The sequence below is a fragment of the Mauremys reevesii genome, linkage group 3 (assembly GCF_016161935.1).
Source record: "Mauremys reevesii isolate NIE-2019 linkage group 3, ASM1616193v1, whole genome shotgun sequence".
NCBI lineage: Eukaryota > Metazoa > Chordata > Testudines > Geoemydidae > Mauremys > Mauremys reevesii.
In genome coordinates, this window is record NC_052625.1 from 60424272 (window position 1) to 60439984 (window position 15713).

General features: G+C 43.0%; 1 long non-coding RNA gene across 1 annotated transcript; it reads left to right on the forward strand.

Moving 5' to 3' along the window:
- Positions 1-2555: 2555 nt before the first annotated feature.
- Positions 2556-15348, forward strand: LOC120402170. Its single transcript, XR_005597034.1, has 2 exons — positions 2556-2694; positions 14968-15348. It is a non-coding gene; the product is annotated as an uncharacterized LOC120402170 (long non-coding RNA).
- Positions 15349-15713: the final 365 nt, after the last annotated feature.

A 15713-nucleotide genomic window follows, 5' to 3' on the forward strand; every position in this document is an offset into this window, starting at 1 on the left:
GGACTGTACCTGAGCAAAGAAGAGAGCAAACAGCAAAATATATATAATTTGGCTGCTACAGATCTACCTGGAAATCAAGTTTATTTTGTCTTGTTCCTTCACGTTTTCTGGCATGTTCCTCCTTTGTTTTTTCTCACTGTCCTATTGCAAGCCCTCCCATGCTACAGAGGTGTGAAAATTGAGTGCATTCTTCTTTATTGTTTAAAAACATTAAGGGCTCACAAACGATGGAGCAGAACCCAAATCCTTTACCCTTCATTTGCTGCTGCTCTGCCTCCTATGGATCATGGTTGTTGGAAACATAGTACATCCTTCTTTCCAAGTAGGACAGTGGTTCCTAACCTTTTCCAGAGTCCCCCTTGCACTGGACTGGTGGATTGACGACCCCCCTCAGCTTCCACTCACACCAGGCCCTGGTGCTGTTGTCAGCAGCTCTGCAGTTCTCTCTTTGTCTTATTGCATTTTTGCTCTCTGTCCTTTTTCCTTCTCTTTGATTTCTTTTCTTTTCTTTTCTTTCATTCTGGATTGTTGTTTGTTTGGGGGGTTGGTTTTTGTTTTGTTTTTTGCTTCTTTCCCATGCCCCCCAAAGACTCCCTGTTGCTCAAGACAGATTCCCATTAGTATCCCCATAGGGTTCAGCCAGCTGCGGTTGGTGGCCGAGCTGAACGTTGTGAGAGAAGAGACATGTGGGTCAATGATCAGCCCATGACACAAAGAGCTGTTACTGTGGCCAAATGTGCAAAGACCACTATGGGAGCAGGGAAGGAAGGAAGTGGCTTTCAAGAAACTTGCATCTTTTTGACCTCTCAGATGCAAGGGCAGGTCTGCAGTTCGGGGTGGGAAAGATGCGGTTTCCCCAGGAGCAGCGCCAGGGTTTCTGGTGCCCTAGGCAGAATTCAGGGGGCGCCATTTTGTGCGCTCCCCATGGTGCGTGTGGGAGCTTCCGGTTCCACTCCCGTTGCGCCGCCGAAGAAGGACCCTCCGCCGAAATGCCGCAGGCGACAGCAGCAGTCATTGAGCTGCTCAATTGCCTGCCGCTGTTTTCCACGGCACGTCAGCAGAAGGTCCTTCTTCGGCGGCGTGACGGGAGCGGAACTGGAAGCTCCCATGCGCCCTGTGGGGAGTGCACAAAATGCCGCCCCCTGAATCCTGGCGCCCTAGGCAACCGCCTAGGGTCGCCTAATGGAAGCGCCAGCCCTGGGTTTCCCCCACCATTATTGCTCTCCTGACGTGCTCCATAACTCTCCTCTTGGATTAGTCTAGTCTAGTGCCTACCCTCAAGCCCTTGCCAGCTTTGGAAACACTGATTTAGGGGATGGAAAGTCTTGTGCATGAGCACAGTTATACTACAGATAAAGCTTCATGGTGAAGTCCCTTCAGACAGCTTGGCCAGTGGCTGCATCTCCTGCCTGCTCTCAGACAGCCTCAAAGTACCAGCGCCAATGTCACAATGATTTAAAAACATATGGAAATGCAGGGATGTGGCTAGCAGTGCTACTTATGGTTGTGATGGGGAATGTGAACAAGAATATCCAGTTATTTGTGGAAGGGATATTAAACCTCATGCTTCAAGTCCTAAGACAATCTCTAACTATTAGAGACCAGGATGAGACCTACTGTGGGGAGCAGGATTATCCCACAGCTACTACTGCAGGGTTCTGACACCTTCCTTTGAAGCATCTAGTACTGGCCACTGTCAGAAACAGGATACTGAACTAGATGGGCCTTGGGTCTGATCCAGTATGGCTGTTCCAATGAACTGGCTGGTCATCATTGCAGGGGGGAAGGGAGAGGAACCAATGAACTCCTATTCCCTTTGAGAAAACAACAACCTAGGACCCAGGCATCTTAAACAAAGGCTTATAAAGACAGTGGCTGTACATAAATAAATTTGTCATTTGACCTTTTAAGAGCTGGGAGTGGGAGATGATTAAGATTTGGTGTCTGTTCATTTGAGATTCAGAAGACATAGGCCTGTAATTTTTTGGCTAGCTCCTCAGAGCAGGACTTCAGAACAATCAAGTGACTGAAGAATCCAATCCACACTCATTGACGGGATTCTTTGGAAGCAGCTAGTCGGTACTATGTAGACAGCCTGCCAGTGTTCAATCAAGTTGGTAGCTCTTCCTCTTAATACTGAGCCCATCTCCATCTAGGCATCAGGGCTCTTACCATCTCTGGACAGAAGAGAGAGAATGCTACCACCAGAGTCAAAAACTCCTTGAAAAGTCACATTAAATGCACATGCATGGTATTGCTAGACCAAGTCCCGGGGGGATGTGGGGAGAAAACACCAGTCCCAGCAGCATTTTCTGACTGTGGAAGCAATATTAGTAATATCTTCCAGTTCACCAATTGCCCCAGTGTCAGGAAATGCCTCTTTCTTCTTCTGAATAGTGGTATCCTTCTCCATGTGTCCTAAAGCCTCTCTGACTGGCAATGCAGATTGAGTATGCAATTCAACAGGAGGAGGTTTTTTCCATTCAGGAGCTTCTCTTTCCACTGACTGAAACTGTGAACCATCAGTAAGTCAGACAGTTAAATTCAAAAGCAAATATCTAGATTCTAGAATCAATGGAATTGAATTCCCATCCCAGACAGATGGAGAAGAAGTGGAAACTGCTTTGTTCTCAATGCCGAGGTTGAGCCCCAAACTGGAGAGCGCTCTAACAAGGAGTTACAGCTCAGAATCAGGTATGCTCCTTGCAGCGGGGCGGTTACCCTACTCCAGCGCTGAAGGGGTTAAAACCAGCCCTGGGAAAGGGCTGCTCTGGGGAGCCAATAGGGTAGGCTGAGTGGGGAAGCAGCCACAGCTGGGGCCAAGCACCAATCAGGCCACAGCTGGCCCTATAAAAGGGATGTGAGGCAGCAACTCAGAGAGTCTCTCTGTAATGGTGGAGAGAGGCGGGCCTGGCTGCTTGGGAACTCAGCAGGGTACCTAGAGTGGAGGAGGGCTGGGGGAAGGCCAGAGGAGCTGGGGAGCTCCTGCCTGAGAAACCCCCAGGCTGCAGGCCTTGCTGAAGGCCCAGAGCAGGTACTGGGGTTACAGAGTGGGGAGACCCAGAGACTTCAGGGGTACTGCAGAGGGCAGAACTCTGATGTAGAGGGGCATTGGTGTCCAGGAGGGACATGGGGGCCAGCGGCAAGCAGGACATTGGCCAGCAGAGGAGGCTCCGGAGCTGGAGAGCTAATTCCCAGGATGACCAGCAGGAGGTGCTGTGCCGGTGAGTCGTCGCCTTGCCACTCTCCTCCATAGAAAGCTCTCTCTTATAGCATTCTCTCCTTCTGCAAAAAGCTAATACTAATACCTTAGAATATTACAGGAACATAAAAATCTGTTGAAAGTACTATTGACCTAATGACAACAAACACTCACTCCTGTCTTTACTGCTCTTTGACTCATACAGTCTTAGAGTTTAAGGCCCGAAGGGACCATCAGATCATCTAGTCTGACCTCCTGTATATCATACGGCACCAACACCACCCAACACCCGCACACAAAACCCAACATCAAATTTGTTCATGGATGGTTATATCCATTTGTTCTTGTGCCAACATCATCCTTTAGCTTAAATAGCCCTTCACCTTCTTAAGTATTTACCCCTCTTTTCCCACTGTATTTATAGAAAACAATCATGTGCCCTCTCAGTCTTCTTTTTGCTAGACTAAACAAGCCAAGTGCTTCTAGTCTCCTCCCATAAGAAAGGTCCTTCCATTCCCCTGATCACCATACTAGTTCTCCTCTGCACCTGTTCCAGTTTGAATTAATCTTGAGTGAGTTAAGTAGTGGTGAAAAGTGATGGCTTATTCAAACCCTGGGAGACTGAAATCTCTTGTTCCCAAAGGAATGAGTCAAGACCATATTTTCTAAATTCAAAAAAACTTCACTGCAGCCAGAACCCTCACACAGCAGCATCTGCCTTCACAAGAGCTGGAGACAAGCAGCACAACACAACAAAAGGACAATTTGTTTCTTCTCCCAGGCTCTCTCTCCAACCATACCCACCTGCCACCCAGCTAACAGCAGGGAAGTCCATTACACTATGCATGTGCAGAACAGTGGCAGCACCAGTATAACCTTTCCCTAGGGTGACCAGATGTCCCGATTTTATAGGGACAGTCCCAATTCTGGGTTTTTTTTCTTATATAGGAGCCTATTAAACCCCACCCCCGTCCCAATTTTTCACACTTGCTGTCTGGTCACCCTACCTTTCCCCACACCAGTATGCTTCATCCCTAATCTGGATTTTATCTTCACAAATCCCCTCTGAAATAGGAAAGTACTTACTTATTCCCATTTTTTAGATGGGGACCTGAAGCACAGAGTAAGTCACTTGCCAAAGATCATACAGGAAATCTGTGGCACATTAGGGATTTAAAGCCAGGTCTCCCAAGTCCCAGGGTAGCACTTTGACCAATGAGCTGTCTCTAACCTGGAGGGACCCACCTCTAGAGGTAAGGAGGAATATTAAGAGGATCTTCGTGGCTCCTTCAGTCCATGATCATCTTAACTCTGCGGTATTGTCCCATGCACCTCTGGCCACTAGGAATTAGAGTTTTAGACTGAGACCACTAAACTCATTTCACAAGGCTGACAAGCATTATTGTGAGCTGGTAATGAGTTTCAGCTCCTGTTGGCCTGGAATAGGTTTGAATCAGCAATCTAGAGATGAGAGACTCCAAATACCATTGCCAATTACCTGAATCACCCAGTCCTCCACACCTGCAGTGGCATCAGAACTTTCTACGTGCAAGACTCCCATCCTCTATATGTTGAGCCACGCTGTGCATCACTATAATGGTACATATTATACGCAGAATATAGGAACCTAGGAACTGCCATATTGGAACCAAACAAAGGGCCGTCTCTTCCAGTGTCTCTCTGATAGAGGCCAATGCTGCATTCTTCATAAGAAGGCATAACAAGTCTCCATAGTACATCAGGTGGTGCAATTCTATACCACTGGCCAGTGTGGTAAAGTTAATAACTGCCCCCACATTTGTGCATCAATATTTACTAAAGGGAAATAACTAGCAGAGGAACGGATGGTAGCAATATTCAACTAATTTTGCCAGCTAACTTCAGCTTAGTCTGAGTCCCTCAGAAAACTGACCAGAAAACTGGTCTCAGAAAACTGACTAGGTGGGAAAGTTAAAGCTGATCTGGAATTTTTCAATTAATTTTTTTTTTGGCCAAATAATTATGATTATGAAAAGGTGGCTCAGGCTATAAAAGAATATTGGGGAGGAGTGGGAGGGAGAAAGAGATTACTTCTCACCCTAGAATAGTCAGCAGCCTGGTGGTTAGGATGCTCACCTAGGAGATCAAGGTTTAAGCCTCTCCTCTCTGTGATTTACAGCGGAGACTGAACCCAAATCTCCTACATTCTAGGGAAGCATCCAAACCACCAGGACAGTTGTTATTCTGGGGTGAGTAGCTCTCATTTTTTCTCATGAAAAAATTCACAAGATCTAGTTTTTGTTGTAATGCGGAACAAAAACCAATGCTGAATCCTTGCATTTCTTTTATGAAGTGGAATTCTTGTTGTCCGGCCAGCCCTAGTGAAAAGTTTGGAGGAGTTCAAGCTAGCCCTTGAGGCGCTAAGGCAGCAAAATGGCCCATCAGGCAGTTATGTCATCAGTGATGAAGGGCAAAACCCTATCAGCTGATTGTGATTTCTTCAGCCCATTATTTATTTACACAGATAATTAATTCCTCTGCAGTACAAACATTTATCAACAACTCCATTAACCAACTCTTCCCTCTTAGTTCTTTGTGGGGCTAGTCATGCTGACAGCTTCAGTAACCACAGTCTAATTAAAGTAATTGTTGGCCCGCATTTCTTATTCTGTTTCATGTATAATTATACTCCGTGGGAAGTCTTGTGGGATTAGAAACAGACTTTTAATCTATTCCACATGAATCAAAAACAACTCCCGAGAAAACAGTTTAATAGCCATGTTTAACAGTGTGCCACTTTATTTTCACTGGAGATTTCACAGGCTCAGTGCTACTCGCAGATGTTTTCAGCCTTACAGAGATGACAAAAGGCTCCTTTAAAAGTGATTTTTTTTATTTCCTTAAGTTAATTAACTTGGTTTTTAAGAGAAATCTTGGACAAAGTATGTGGTGCAAGTGACAGCTGCTGCTCCTCCAGTGTTCTGGGCAGCTATAAACTCCTCTCTTTGCCTCACCACCCACTTTTGAAATGCGTCTCTGAATCCACCTGTCCTATGCTACCTGATGTGAACCAATTACCCATGCTAGCACTTGCTGTCACCAAACCTTCATTGCTTCTGCTTGTCTCTATTCCCATCTACTCTCACACCTTCTTATTCTGGCATCGACATTGCCATGACTGTGTGGCACTGCAAGATAGTTATACTGAAGATGGCACAAAAGAAAATTGTGCTTCTTTGAGATCTGCTGTCACTTCTGTCCGTCCTCCTGGCTTGTTCAGAAAGCAGGAATTTGGGCCCAGAATAGAAAGAGTCATATGAACAGAAGAGATCTGGGGTTAGCTATTATTGGTCTGCAGGGCTGGTCAAAACGGCCAAAAACTCTCTCATGACATTTCAAAAGAAAACCATTGCTAATTTAAATAGGGTTTTTAATTCCTCAATATTTTGCGAGAATACGCTTTACGTGGTACATAGATTTTGTGCTGGCCCTCTACACCGTGGTGAATTTCATCCATTGCTAGTATTTAGTTGATTAGCAGATATTAATTCAAAGTTTGCGGATGGCCAGTACAGTCACATTATAATATTTCTGTTCCTTGATTGGATGACCTCAATTTGCAAAACTACTTCTGCATCCATACAAAAAGAGTTTCATTTAATGCCAATGTGAATGTAGTTCTATGAGTACAAAATTCATTGTTTGCTAACATTTGCATAAGGCAAACAAAACTTCGGTTGCATGCATCTGTGCAAGAACTGTATAATAAATGACCCCATTTCTAATTCAGTGAATTGTTTGTGAACAAGTTTCTACTCTATTCAAACAGCTCCAGCTGGAACTACTTGTTAGAAGGTTGGAAATTTTTCAAGCAAGTGAGTTGAGCTTACACAGATAGTGGACATAGCATAGTTCTGAATGATTCAAGCCAAAAGGCACTATTTTGTAAATTTTCTTAAAGGGCCAGATACAGGAATCTTTCAGAACCACTGTATTTCAGAAACTTTTTTTTATACAACGTCACTTTTCTATATTTTTTTATTTCATCATTCTTTATTGATCAACATATGTCCAATACTGAAAAATATCCTTACTTTAGCTTCACGTTGTTCATCCACAACAAAGACGCTGTCCAAGAGACATGTTTCAGTTGTCTGTTACATTGCTTATCATTTGCTCCATCCTTTGTAAACATACTCTGCTTCCTATGTTCACCTGCTACCCAATTAGCCACAGCTAAACTGCACTCCTGCAGTACATTTATCCTCAGGTAAAGCTCTGTAGCTTTAATCTATTCCCATACCCCACAGTACATCACTCATTACCAGACATGAATTATAGCAGAGAGTTTCAAAAATTTAATTAGGCTTCTAAATCCATCTTTAGGCACCTAAATGAGTGGTGTAATCTTCAAAAATGCTGAACACATTGCAGTTTCTGTTGTTTCCTATGAACACGGCTGGGTGCACAGCTCAGCACCTTTGGCAATTGGGCCACTTATTAAGATACCTAAAGATGGATTTAGGAGCCTAACTTAAGGTCAAGATTTTAAAAAATTAATGCCTAAGATTTTAAACAAGTTATATGGACACATGTTTATATGAGCACAGGTTATACGGCCAATTAGAATATTCTATTTTGTATAGGTTCTTATACCATGCTCACTGTTATTTCTGAGCATCTTCCAGGAATGGTTTAAGCAACATGACTAAGGTAATAATTGGAGATATACCAATCTCCTAGAACTGGAAGAGACCTTGAAAGGTCATTGAGTCCAGCCCCCTGCCTTCACTAGCAGGACCAATTTTTGCCCCAGATCCCTAAATGGCCTCCTCAAGGATTGAACTCACAACCCTGGGTTTAGCAGGCCAATGCTCAAACCACTGAGCTATCCCTCCTGCCTTTCATGTGTTTGTTCTCTCATCTTCTTCCCAGAGGGAGAAGCATGTGCAGTAGAGTGTCTTGTTTTGCTAGGGTTTTTTAAAAAGTAAATATATCTGTTGATATATTTTTACATTAGTGGAGACAAGGTCAAAAAATGTGCCTTGCCCTTGTAGAGGAAAGTGGTGAGTTTTGTGATGGTCTTTAGTTTCTGGAGGATTCCTTCCACAGTCTCTGACTGGCCACTAGGAAAGTTGTCTCCCATGCAGACTTGCATGACTCTTATTGCTGGGAGTTACACTGAGGAGCAGTGTTTTCATCCTTGGTCTTCGTCCTGGAGCTTGAGATAGCCTTTTAGTTATCCTGGGCCTAGACCATGGAGCTCTTTGAAGAGAAGGACCGAGATTTTCAATTTGACTCAATAGTCTATGGGAAGCCAGTGTACAGTGTAGAGGATGGGTTTGATTTGCTCACGGTAGCCTATGCTGCTGAAGACATGCTACAGCATGCGGTACTAGCTGGAGGTTTTTCAATGCTGAAGACTTCATGCCCAGGTATATCACATTTCTGTAGTCCTGCTGAGAGGTGATGGAGGCATGAATAACTCAGGCCATACCATCATCTGCAGTGATGGGACAGTCTCCTAGACATCTGGAGATGATAGAAAGCATTATTATGGATGATACTAAGGAGCAGTGAGGAATCCAATAATATTCCTAGACTATGGATTGAATCGACCAATTGAAGATATGCATCTCCAACCAAAGGAGGCTGCATCATAGCTGAAAACTCCAAAATACTTTCCTCTGTCCACCAGCATCACCTCTGTCTTGCTCAGGTTCAGCTTCAGCCAGCTATTCTTCATACTTGAGCTGATCTCTGTCAGGAATCAGGTCCTGCAGCAGAGCCAGTCTCTGGGCAACCTAACAAGGGCAGCTGGCCTGTAGTAGGCTGCCTGCCTGGCTACACCACATGGTTGGTTGGAAGAACCAGCAGACCAGCATTGAAGCCCAGCAGCAGCAGCTGTTCAGTCATTGGCTGATCCAAAACCAGGTGCTGCAAATTGTATGTGGTGCCTTCATCACACCAGATTGCTGCTGGGGAAATGCCCATTACTGTAAAGCTGAAGCTTTCGGACTTAACCTTTTGGGCTAAAGTCATAGGAAAGCATGAAGATGGAAACACTGAGCTAATATACAATGAATGCTGAGAATTAAGTGTTTGACATGTAGGGCAAAAACTAAAAATGCCTCATTTTAGTAGGGTTAAAGCACAAAGGATCTTCGTGAAAAGAAAGAACTAAAAGAGATTAAAATCTATAGCTTTAGGAAAATGCATTATTATTGGAAAATTATACCTCCTGAGGTAGATATGGAATTGTATAAAGTTAGTTAATTGTTCTGTTAGTTAAACAGAAATTAAAAAGTACAGTGCCAAAAGTGAAATCCGTGCAAGCTGCATGGAAACTTAAATGTATACCCCAAATTTTAAAACATAGTAAGAGAACCAAAAAAGTGCCACCGTGGCTAAACAACAAAATAAAAGAAGCAGTGAAAAACAAAAATGCTTCCTTTAAAAAGTGGAAGTTAAATCCTAGTGAGGAAAATAGAAAGGAGCATAAACTCTGGCAAATGAAGTGTAAAAATATAATTAAGAAGTCCAAAAAAGAATTTGAAAGAAAGCTAGCCAAAGACTCAAAAAGTAATAGCAAAAAAAAAAATTTTAAGTACATCAAAAGCAGGAAGCCTGCTAAACAACCAATGGAGCCACTGGACGATTGAGATGCTAAGGAGCATGCAAGGATGGTAAGGCCATTATGGAGAAACTAAATGAATTATTTACATTGGTCTTCACTGTTGAGGATGTGAGGGAGATTCCCAAACCTGAGCCACTCATTTTAGGTGACAAATCTGAGGAACTGTCCCAGATTGAGGTGTCATTAGAGGAGGTTTTGGAACAAGTTGATAAACTAAACAGTAATAAGTCACCAAGACCAGATGGTATTCATCAAAGAATTCTGAAGGAATGTGAAATTGCAGAACTACTAACTGTAGTCTGTAACCTATCATTTACATCAGCTTCTGTACCAAATGACTGGAGGATAGCTAATGTGATGCCAATTTCTAAAAAGGGCTCCAGAGGTGATCCTGGAAATTATATGCCAGTAAACCTGACTTCAGTACCAGGCAAACTGGTTGAAAATATAGCAAAGAACAAAATTGTCAGTCACATAGATGAAAATAATTTGTTGGGGAAAAGTCAACATGTTTTTTGTAAAGGGAAATCATGCCTCACCAATCGACTGGAATTATTTGAGGGGGTCAACATGAGTGTGGACAAGGGCGATCCAGTGGATATAGTGTACTTAGACTTTCAGAAAACCTTTGACAAGGTCCCTCACCAAAGGCTCTTAAGCAAAGTATGCTGTCATAGGATAAGAGGGAAGGTTCTCTCATGGATTGGTAACTGGTCAAAAGATAGGAAACAAACGGTAGGAATAAATGGTCAGTTTTCAGATGGAGAGAGGTAAATAGTGGTATCCCCCAAGGGACTGCACTGGGCCCAGTCCTATTCAACTTATTCATAAATGAACTGGAAAAAGAGGTAAACAGTGAGGTGGCAAAATTTGCAGATGATACAAAACTACTCAAGATAGTTAAGTCCCAAGCAGACTGTGAAGAGCTAAAAAGGGGTCTCACAAAACTGGGTGACTGGGCAAGAAAATGGCAGATGAAATTCAATGTTGTTAAATGCAAAGTAATGCACATAGGAAAACATAATCCCAACTATAAATATAAAATGATGGGGTCTAAATTAGTTGTTACCACTCAAGAAAGAGATCTTGGAGTCATCGTGGATAGTTCTCTGAAAACATCCACTCAATATGCAGCAGCAGTCAAAAAAGGAACAGAATATTGGGAATCATTAAGAAAAAGATAGATAAGACAGAAAATATCATATTGTTTCTATATAAATCCATGGTACGCCCACATCTTGAATACTGCATGCAGATGTGGTCACCCCATCTAAAAAAAAGATATATTGGAATTGGAAAAGGTTCAGAAAAGGGCAACAAAAATTATTAGGGGTATGGAACGGCTGCCATATGAGGAGAGATTAATAAGACTGGGACTTTTCAGCTTGGAAAAGAGATGACTAAGGGGGGATATGATAGAGGTCTATAAAATCATGACTGGTATGGAGAAAGTAAATAAGAAAGTGTTATTTACTTCTTCTCATAACACAAGAACTAGGCATCACCAAATAAAATTAATTGGCACCAGGTTTAAAACAAACAAAAGGAAGTATTTTTTCACACAATGCACAATCAAACTGTGGAACTCCTTGCCAGAGGATGTTATGAAGGCCAGAACTATAACAGGGTTCAAAAAAGAACTAGATAAGTTCATGGGGGATAGGCCCATCAATGGCTATTAGCCAAGATGGGCAGGGATTGGTGTCCCTAGCCTCTGTTTGCCAGAAGCTGAGAATGGGCGGCAGGCAGGGGATGGATCACCTGATGACTACCTGTTCTGTTCGTTCCCTCTGGGGCACCTGGCATTGGCCAATGTCAGAAGACAGGATACAGGGCTAGATTGACCATTGGTCTGACCCAGTAGGGCCATTCTTATGTTCTTAAGATATAGCAAATCAGTATATTTCTGACTAATGGGGATGCTACTGTCAAATATATACTGATGCCTCTTTTATATAAAGATGTAAGAATAGGAGGAGAGGGAACAGCACTCTGCCTTCCTACACTGGGAATCAATAAAGCTGTAAGACTGTCAAATTTTGTAGCTGTTTTGATGGCTGAAATGGCAGGGATAATGCTGGCATTAAATTGTGTCATAGACGTGTGCCCAGTCACTGTGGTAATCCTATTTGATTCTTTATCTGGGCTACTGGTGATTAGAAACACCTCTTCAGATAACAGAAATTATATATTTTGTGTAATAATATTAACAGAATTGACACAGTTGGGTGTAATCAGGTTGTGACGGGTTGAATCACTGAAACCTCCTTGGGAACTGCCAATTGATGTGCCAAGACTACTTATTCCCCTGCTTTCCCTGCCAACCTGGGATTCCAGCACCCTGTCTTGTTGAGCCAGACACACCAGTCTGCTCCAACACAGACCCAGGATCTGAACCATGTGCCCCAAAGCTGCAGACTTAACTGAAAGCAACTTAAGAAGTGTTCCTGTCTAGAACACTCAGATGCCCAACTCCCAATGGGGTCTAAACCCCAAATAAATCCGTTTTACCCTGTATAAAGCTTATGCAGGGTAAACTCATAAATTGTTCGCCCTCTATAACACTGATAAAGAGATATACACAGCTGTTCCCCCGCCCCCAGGTATTAAGTAAAAAGTGATTTTATTAAATACAGAAAGTAGGATTTAAGTGGTTTCAAGTAATAGCAGACAGAACAAAGTGAATTGCCAAAGTAAACTAAAATAAAACATGCAAATCTAAGCCTAATACAGTAATAAAACTGAATATAGATAAAATCGCACCCTCAGAGATGTTTCAATAAGTTTTTTTTCACAGACTGGAGGCCTTCCTAGTTTGGGCACAATCCTTTCCCCTGGTATTGCCCTTGTTCCAGCTCAGGAGGTAGCTAGGGGATTCCTCATGATGGCTGCTCCTTTTGTTCTACTCCACCCACTTATATATCTCTTGCATAAGGCCAGAATCCTTTGTCCCTCTCTAGGGTCCCACCCCTCCTTCTCAATGGAAATGCACCAGGTTAAAGACGGATTCCAGTTCAGGTGACATGATCACATGTCACTGTAAGACTTCATTACCCCCTTGCCAGCACACATGGATACAGGAAGACTTGCAAGTAAACAGAGCCATCTACAGTCAATTGTCCTGGTTGATGGGAGCCATCAAGATTCCAAACCACCATTAATGGCCCACCCTTTGCATAATTACAATAGGCCCTCAGAGTTATATCTCATATTTCTAGTTTCAGATACAAGAGTGATGCATTTATACAAATAGGATGACCACACTCAGTAGATTATAAGCTTTGTAATTATACCTTACAAGAGACCTTTTGGATGAAGCATATTTTAATTACATTATGTTCACACTCATCAACATACTTCCATAAAATCATATAGAGTGCAATGTCACACAGGTATCCCAGCACATGCAGGGGTAGTAAGCAATAAGCTGGAATACAAAATGGCAAAAAATGCTGTTAAAAACAAGCAAGTTGATTTAGAGATCCTGTAAAATGAACTGGAGTTTAAAAATCTAATTAAAAATGAGAGGTATGGAAGAAATTATGGGCAAAAGAAACAAAAGGGAAAAGATTCCATGAAATATGCCTAAGAGTTGAAAATGCTGATATACACCAAGATCGTGAGGGATAGAAAGCAGTGGCACCATTTAGAATTATAACTGCCCATTGTGGATTAGATAGTAATTTGTTTCTAATTAAACATAAAGATGGATTATGTGGCATGCACAAGGTCCAGGAAATGGTTGCTCATCTCCTTCGGGAGTGCAAAGAGTGCACCATCAAAAGAGGGTATCTATATGAAAAACTGAGGCCTTAAAGTATCAAAATGTTCACTGAAGCACCTAGTAAAAGCACCAGGAAAATAGGAGCCTATAAGAAAATATTGAAATTAAATTGCCATAAAACAGAAGAAGCAGCAGCTCAGGGTCTGTTTAAAGCAGGGGCAGCTCCAGGCCCCAGCACACCAAGCGTGTGCTTGGGGCGGCAAGCCACTGGGGGCGCTCTGCCAGTCGCTGCGAGGGCGGCAGGCAGGTTGCCTTCAGCGGTTTGCCTGCGGAGGGTCCGCTGGTCCTGTGGCTTCGACGGCCCTCCCTCGTTGCCCTCGTTAGCACTGACCTCCCACTTGGTAAGGCAACTCCCATCTTTTCATGTGCTGTAATAGATATACTGCTTGCTGTATTTTTCACTCCATGCATCTGATGAAGTGGGTTTTAGCCCACGAAAGCGTAGGCCCAAATAAATTTGTTAGTCTCTAAGGTGCCACAAGGACTTCTCATTGTTTTGACTGATACAGACTAACACAGCTGCTACTCTGAAAACAATGCTCTGTCCACTTAAAAATGGTGGGGGAAATTAGAGTGGCAGAATGCAATTGCCATAGCAGGAATATGGCCAGGGAACTGAGGCAAAGCCCCCACTTACAGTATATTGGGGAAAAGCACTTAGCTTGTGGGAGTTGACAAACTTGCAGACACAGGGTGCACTAGCTCCACTAGATGAGTAAATAAATTCTAGATTCCTTTCCTTCTCTATTCAGATTATTTTAATCAGAGTCTGCTGCAGATAGCATATCATTCTTGCTCCTTTGTGTGCATTACCAAATCCCCAGTGCTCACACCTGACTTCCTGTCGTCCCTTTTAGAAATAGGGAGTGAATACCAGCATTTCAGTATTCATTGCACTGCCTGTGGAACTGGGAATTGGCAGGACAAGAGGCCAGACATTCTATGGAAAGACCAGGACCAGGGCAAGATAAGCAGTAACACATTTAATCCCCACACAGATTGATAGGTTTGTGGGGAAGGGCTATACTCTACAAGTGACTGCTTCAGTCTGTGTTAGCATTGCTAGTTAAATGTTGAGCCCCAAGAAGCTACTCGAGTCTGGAAACTGAATTCCCCCCCTTCAACTGTAATGTCTTCATTTTCTTCAGTTTATCCAGGATTTCTTCTTTTTTTTCCCCTGCATTTAGGAGTATAGGAGGGTGGAAGGGAATTTTGGAGTAGTGTTATTGTTTTTCAACGGGATTGTGGATATGCTGGTTTGCTTGCCAGTACCGACAAATACAGTACCGACCGCAATGTCTTCACAATATTTGTGTGAGTTAGCTCTGGGATTAATCCAACACCTTTTTATTTTCTGTCTTCAAGAATCACAGAGCAGTTTGGAACATGAATTAAGCCTCACCAGATGCCTGTGAAGAAAAATCCAGGAGTACCGATTCCCACTTCTGTGCCCCAACTACGAGACAACATTACCTTGGCACTCCACACTATTGATCCATATTGAACATTAGAGAGTTTCCTGGTCATTAAGGACCAGATTTTCAGATTAGGTACTGAGATCTTTTGAAAATCTGATCCCACCTGCAAAGAGACTGGTCACTATACTGCATTAGTAACCTACAAGATGTGATCATTGGTGAACTGACCAAGCTGAGACTCTCCCACAGGAGAAGCTGATCCACCAAGGAGTTTTTAAATAATAGACAATGAAATAAAGCAACTGTGAAATTTTAGACTAACCTTATAGACAAGAATATTGATGGTTCTGTTGTTTTAATGTGAGGATGACAGACTTGCTTGGTTTTGCTTGCAAAATAAGTTGGAAGATTAATATCACCCAAGCAGTGGAGTGATTGAGCCTGCAGCCTCATCATCTTTTTTATTCCTGAGCAGTTTATCTCCTCATACGCACAACAGCAAATGCATTATTATCTAATTAGAGATCCTGGGGGGGGGGTGGTGGAGAACCCACCCAAACCCGCCCTAACTTGGGCCAGATGTGTGTCCAAAGAACTTAGCTTCACTAGCAGATTTTGTCCAGTGGTTTCAGAAATCATTTCAGCACTGCAGTATGTGGGGGTAATTTGCCTGCTCTCCTCTGCTGATCCAGC